Source organism: Cornus florida, unplaced genomic scaffold (genome assembly GCF_030987335.1).
Source record: "Cornus florida cultivar Cherokee Brave unplaced genomic scaffold, ASM3098733v1 CherokeeBrave_3.0.0_Hap2_Chr07, whole genome shotgun sequence".
Lineage (NCBI taxonomy): Eukaryota > Viridiplantae > Streptophyta > Magnoliopsida > Cornales > Cornaceae > Cornus > Cornus florida.
Window position 1 is genome coordinate 44,867,103 of NW_026775577.1, and position 6,984 is coordinate 44,874,086.

The following is a 6,984-nucleotide window of genomic DNA, read 5'->3' on the forward strand; positions in this document are numbered from 1 at the left end:
CATACATGTTTCATTTGATGCATGATGAGAATGGTTAGGGAAGGAAGATACTTGGTTCGCCGAGTTTTGGTTAATAAAAAATTGATCAAACCTTTAAGATAAAGACTTCATTTCAGCGGCTATTTCATTTGAATGGTCGACTTGATGTAAGCCAACACTCTTCCTACCTTGTGAATTTCTACCATTCTTGGATAATAGTGTTCTATGCAAAGAATTTTCACTCATGCTCTCATAGAAACGCCACACGTCATCCTCATGCCTATCGATGTATGAGCTACCCATGGAAGCATCAACCATACCCTTATAGTTGTCCGATAAGCTCTCAAAGAAGTATTGAACTAATTGCCATTTGGGTATGTCATGATGTGGACACTTCCTGAGCAATTCATTGAAGCGTTCCCATGCCTCATGAACGTTTCTCCATCCCCATGTGAAAATTCTCGAATTAAGGTTCTCATAGCATTGGTCTTAGAAACCGGATAGTACTTCTTCAAGAACTCTTGTTGCATTTCTGCCCAAAAAGTGATTGAAAAAGGCCTAAGATTGTTAAACCAATACTTTGCCTTGTCTTTTAAGGTGAATGGAAAAAGTTTGAGTCTTAAAACATCTTCTGGCATGTCCGTATATTTTACGGTAGAACATACTTCAAGAAACTCATCCAAATGCTTGTAAGGTTCTTCACTTGAAAGTCCATGATAGTTAGGAAGCATTTGAATGGTTTGTGGCTTAATTTCATAATGATGTGCTCTAAATGGAGGCAATTGGATGCATGTAGGTGCATTATACTCGTTAGGCACATAATGGTCTCTTAAAGCAAGAGGTGGATTAACTACTTGAGGTGCAACATGAACACCTTGGTTTTGAATTCCTTGATTGTTGATGGGAGGTTGTGGAGCATACATTGGCCTTGGCATTCCATATGGAACTTAGCCTTGTTGTTGTGGTGGTTGGTGAATGAACGGCCTAGGCATGCCTAATGGTACTTGTATGTTCTCATTGTGTACATTGGGATGAAGAATACCTTGTTGGTCTATGTGACCAATGTCCTCAACATGATTATCATTATGGTCATCCATTGAAAGATTGGCTCTATTTGAACTTCCTCTTCCCCTAGGATTTCTAACGATAGATTCAAGATGCAAATTAAGAGGAACAAGAGTTGGTCTCAATGAATGACGTCCATGCATGCACAATGCAAAACACAACAAACACAAAGAATGACAAACAGTATGCCTTCACAACAATGCAATTAGACTTCTTCCACAAACATTTATTTCATACTCCCATGTTTTAACAACAATGATGCAAGACAATTAAAAATAAGCCTCTACGCGGGCCGATGATTTAACTAAAGGATTGAGTAAAGAGAGTCTCACAAAGGTTCTTTAGCACTTCAACTCTAAATTTAAAGCTTAGCTTAGTAAATTTTTAGAATTTTTAGCTTTTTACTTTCTTTGATTGCTTGAATTGAATGCTCAATGGCTCATTTGCTTGCTTCCTCTCCAACAATGCACCTAGTTAAGTAAGAACAACACATTAAGTAACCAAAAAGAAAAATAAAAATAAAGTAAAGACACGATCAAAAGAGTACTAATCCTAATCAATTCTACAAATCCGACGTTGCCAAATCTAATCAACAAATCCTCGGCAACGGCGCCAAAAACTATGATGCGACCCGAGCGTGTGCACAAAATAATGCACAACACTTTGAGTTTGGAAATTAGTGTCAAATGGGCATCATACTTAAATTTATAAACCGCTTAACACCTATACTATGTAGTATGAGTGAGAAGCGGTCGTCCCAAGGGATTATGAGGATCGAGCAATGTCGTGGAATCACAATTAGGGCTAGTAGGTCGAAGGATCAAACAATTGGTTGGTTGGTTGATTAAAGAGCAACTAAATTAAGCTAAATGATAGCAAAAAAATGCAATTAAGAGTAAGTAAGAGAGAGAGAGATCTTGGGGTTTAGAGATCACCACCAAGTAATGCATTTTTATATTATTGACAAGTGATTAATGAGGGAAAATGGTGTGTTGCAATATTAGTGTGTGTGTGTTTGGTTGATTCAACAAGCAAGGATGACTAGTTAAGCATGTATTGCCTAAATATCATGTGAAAGGCACAATATATCTAAGCAATAAAGCATATATTGTCTAACCAACATGTGAAAGGCACAATAAATCAAAACAAGTCATTAATCCTTTCATTAAGCTCACAATCCAAATACAACACAAGGATAAAGACATATGCTGCTTGCATTCAAAAGCTTGGATCATCAAACAACAAGCATAGATTGTCCTCCCATTTAACACTACACTACAACTACACTACATCTACACTACTAGCATGAAAATAAACTAGGGGAGAGGCACAACCCATCAAGGTATAAGAATGAACCATCAAGAGAATCACAAAAGCATTCCTTTAAGCATTATGTTTTGACAATCTCCAAATCTATAGCATCAATGCACATAAACATGCATCAATAACACAAAATCTAGAGACAAGCACATAAACACCTATTCTAGCATACATAGACATATGGATAGAATAAAATGATCAATTGGAAGCATTAAACCACATAAATCATTGAATAAACAAGACATATATATATATATATATATATATATATTAAAGTGTCAAAACATCAATTACAATACTAATCCCTCAATCATACACAAGATTAAGTTATAGAAAGCATGCTTGGGGCTAACCTAGCCCCAAGAGGATGTCTAGCCACTCATGGTGATGATGTTCCAACCCTCAAGGGCTAATTCCATGGTTGAATTCTGCTCCTTGTTGATGAAGAGTCTCCTATGGTGTCTCTAGCCTCCTCCTCCTCTAAGCTTGCTCTCCAAGAGATGATATGAAAATAAATGTTGGCTCCTTTTGTAAAAAGTAATCTTTATCCTTATATAGGTAGGTCAAAATGACACCCAAAATGAACTGGGGTCGTGCACACAATATTCCCTAATGATTGGATAAATGATAACTTTCAATGAGATGGAATTTTAACTTTTTTGCACTGGAGGAAGTTCGATCGATCGAACCTTGGTCTTGGATCGATCGAACTAGCTGAAATCTATCGAACTTAGGCTGGATCGATCTAACTGGCTGAGCTTTTTGGAAAAAGACAAATCCGAGATATTTATGGGAGATATTTATGGGAAAAGGACAAAAGTGGTTAGTGGGTGGTACAGCTGTGGATATGATCAATCATTTGAATAAGGACAAAAGTGTTCGATCGATCGAAGGATGGTGTTGGATCGATCGAACTTTTGGAACTTTATGCTTTTGGGTCAAGGCTTGGATCTATCTTGAAGTGTTGAGATCGATCATTGTTCGATCGATCGAACCTTGATCTTGGATCGATCGAACCTTGCTGCTTCCCACCTTTGGCTTCATTTGCTTCCTTCTTTCTCCACTTTGCTCCTTTCTTTGTTTAATCCCAGAATTGCTTCAATTAAGCTCTTATTTAGCTGAGTTAGCTTATTTTCGGGATAAGTGCCTAAAAAAGGAAATAATACGAAATCAATCTAAAACGGTAAAGTAAGATAGATAAAGGTACTAGAATGTCTAAGCTTAAGGGGTTTAAATACGCACTTTTCAGTGTTCATCACACTCCCAAACTTAAATATTACTAGTCCCTAGCAATGAACTAGAAAGTAAAGGAATGAAATGAACAACTATACAAGTATGAACTAGAAAACAATAAATGGATAATGCCACTTTCGTAGGGAACACGATTGCACTTAGCACATGTAACAAGCCTTTTAAACCCCTAGGTTATCCCTAGTGGATGAGTGAAGTCTCGTGAGGGTTTCCAGAAATGATACCCACAAATATTAAGCTCATTCTTTCTAAAGAGGTACTAATATTGCAAACAAGCATTAGGAGAAAACTACCTCAAGTATGTAATTTTTCAAACATTTTCAAGTAATCTCTCAAAATTTCAACATCAAGCAAGCAAGTATGGTCCTTTACACATCAAGAAAATGATCATGCAAATCAAAACAACTCTAAAATCCTTTTGAGTGAACCGGCATCAAATGTGTTGCTATCTTAGCCAACTAAAGAATTAATCACATCCTTACCCTCAAACTAGCACACAAATCTACTACCGATCATTAAGATAAAAAGTGGACCTTTTATTAAAACTTTATTCATCTAGGTGCGCTTATTCTTTTCATTCGATTTTTTTTTTTTTTTTTTTTTTTTAGGATCAAAGATGGAAGCATGGTGCCTTGGTTCTGGCTTTGAAGATCTTTGTGAAAGTTTTTAGCAGTCTTAAACATTTGTGTCTTGGTTCAGGTGAGCTTCACTTCCGCTTGTTCTTCGACTGTTCCAGCTTCGCTATTTGAACCTGGAGCGCTTTGAATCTAAGTGCATCACATTCAGTTTGTTTCCTCAGATTGGTCACCTTGTTGTCAAGCTGGGCTTTATTTTATTGAAGCTGAGCGAATTCTGCTTGCAGTTTTTGCTCCCTGACCTCCAAATCAGTAGCTTCCTTTTTCAAAGATAGATGAAGTTCTCTCCCACACTTTAAAGATTGAGAAAGTTTTTCTTTTTCTTAGTTCTGGGCAATATATCGGTTGATGGTTTGAGTGGAATCAACATAGGAAGCGATCATGGAGGGAACTTTAAGCTGAAACTCTTAAAAAAGGATTGATCATTTAAGGAAAATCCAAGGTAGCTACTCAGGAAGGAGAAGGTCTAGGTAAGTTCTGCTTTGAAGGAGGAAATCGAAGACAAATCTTGCTGCAACATCTGGGACAATAAATGAATTGCTTTTGTTATTTCCAAGGGAGTTTCAGAGATTTCTTCGGTTGTAGGGGGTTCAAGATCTGATAAATCAAATACTGATTCAAATAAAGAATCAAGGGTTGCGAAAGGAGAACTTGGGTGGACACTGGTAGGTATAGATGGAGAAGCCGTGTCTTTGTGTACCTGAAATATTATGATCAGTCTCCATTCTTATAAGTTTAAATAAGTAAGTTATGTAGATCAAGACTTACTTCATCTGAATCCCCAATTTGTTCATTCACGACAGCTACAGTTGGGTGTTTAATAGAAGTTGGAGAAATTGGTGTTGGAGAGGACTTTTGTTCCTTTCCCATTGGTATTTCCATTTTTTCAATGCTGTGGCTTGTCTGTGGAGTTCTCTGGAAGTAGCGCCAATTTAGTCATTGCAATTAAATAAAGACATAGTGTGAAAATCAGGCACAGAGGAGTATTACCAAAGGGGTTTCAGAGACGGCTTTCTTTTTCTTAGACATGACTTCATCTTCATCTAAGTCATCATCATCGTCAATCAAGACAAAGTGTCTCTTGGCTGGGGATTTCTTAACAGGTTTCTTTCTAACAGTTTTCTTTCTTGTCTTTTTCTGATAAAAAGTGTTAGCAAAGGAAATAGTGTGTATTAAGATAAAAAAGGTGAATGAATTGTGAGTGTTACCTGAGCAGTAGCCGAGGATGGGGGTATGCTGATGAGCGCTAAAAAGTACACTTTTAAACCCCTTAAGCTTGAGTATTCTAGGACCTTTATCTATCTTATTTACCCGTTTTAGTACTTATTTGTGTTTTTGTCTATTTCAGGTCAATAATGTTAAAATGGGCTAAAAATGGTTTCTTAAGGCCTTTTTGAAGTCAAACTAAGTCTTAGGGAGGATCCGGAGCAAAAGGAGGCTGATTTGGAGCAAAAAGAGGCTGATCTTGAAAAGCTGCCAAGTCTGATCGATCCAACTTTTTCTCTGATCGATCCAACTTATCTGATCGATCCAACTTTTTCTCTCATCGATCGAACATTGCTGGCAGTGAGCTGTCTTATTCCCGTACGCGCCCAAAAGTCCACCAACCACATAGCACGGGATTAAATATTTTTGGGGCTATATTCCAGACTTAGTAACTAAGAAAAGGGCCTTCTATATAATGGGAAGTAACCCATTTGTAAAGGAGCTTTTTATCATTTTATTTTTACATTGTATTTTTTATTTTTCTCTTTCTAGTAAAATTAGAGATTAGGGTTAGAAGAAAAGAGGGAAGTGGAGGCACATCTTAAGATCCATCTCTAGACCACTCTCTCCATCTCTAGAGCTTCAAAGAAGAAGAAGAAGAAGAGAAAGAAGAAGATGGAGCCATATTTGGAGCTTAATTTCATGACCACATCTACCTCCTCCATGATTGGCTAGATCTACACTTAAGGCTTGGATGAGCCCTAAGTCTTGTGTAATCTAAACCCTTGTATTTCTATTTTTGGGGATTTATATATATTGTTGTGATTAGTGTTCTAGCCTTGTGAATTTCATGAATCTTGGTATATTTCTATGATTTCTATGGTTTAATTCTTCCTATTAATTCTCTAATTTATTTACATGGTTATGTGTGATTAAATTAGGAATTATTTCTTACATGATTCATATGGATTAATTCTTTCTATTGATTCTCTATTTTAATTACATGTTATCTTATGTGTGATTATTTGGGGAATTGATCTCTACACTAGATTCTCTATGTTGGTTGCATGTCTATGTGTGATTAATTAAGGATTTAGTGATGGCTAAGCATGGGTTTTCATTGAATGGGTTTGTCAATTAATTAGATGGTTTATACTTATGTTTGATGGGTTGTTCTACAATTTAATTCATGCTTGTAGGTAGGTAGACAATCTATGATTGCTTAGATATTCCATGGCTTATTATAGCAAATTCCATGATTCTCTAGATTAATGTGTGCTACAATTATTGCTATTTAGATGGGTCATGCTTAAACTATATGGGTTGTGCTACAATTAGTTTAGGTAAGACAATTCATGCTTAAATTAGATGATCCATGCTTAGTATTGTAATTAGTAGTCGCATTTTGTTCACAATAATGTATTCCCCATTAATGGAAAGCAAGTGGTTAATTACATGAGCTTAGTGGTGATTCCAACACCCTAAGACCTCTCTTCGTATCTCTTAAATCCCTATCTCTAACTAGTTT

The 6,984-nt window shown here is 36.5% G+C and overlaps 1 pseudogene; it reads left to right on the forward strand.

The window, feature by feature from the left end:
* The first annotated feature begins 355 nt into the window (after window positions 1-355).
* Window positions 356-453, forward strand: LOC132267919 (small nucleolar RNA R71; annotated as a pseudogene).
* Window positions 454-6,984: the final 6,531 nt, after the last annotated feature.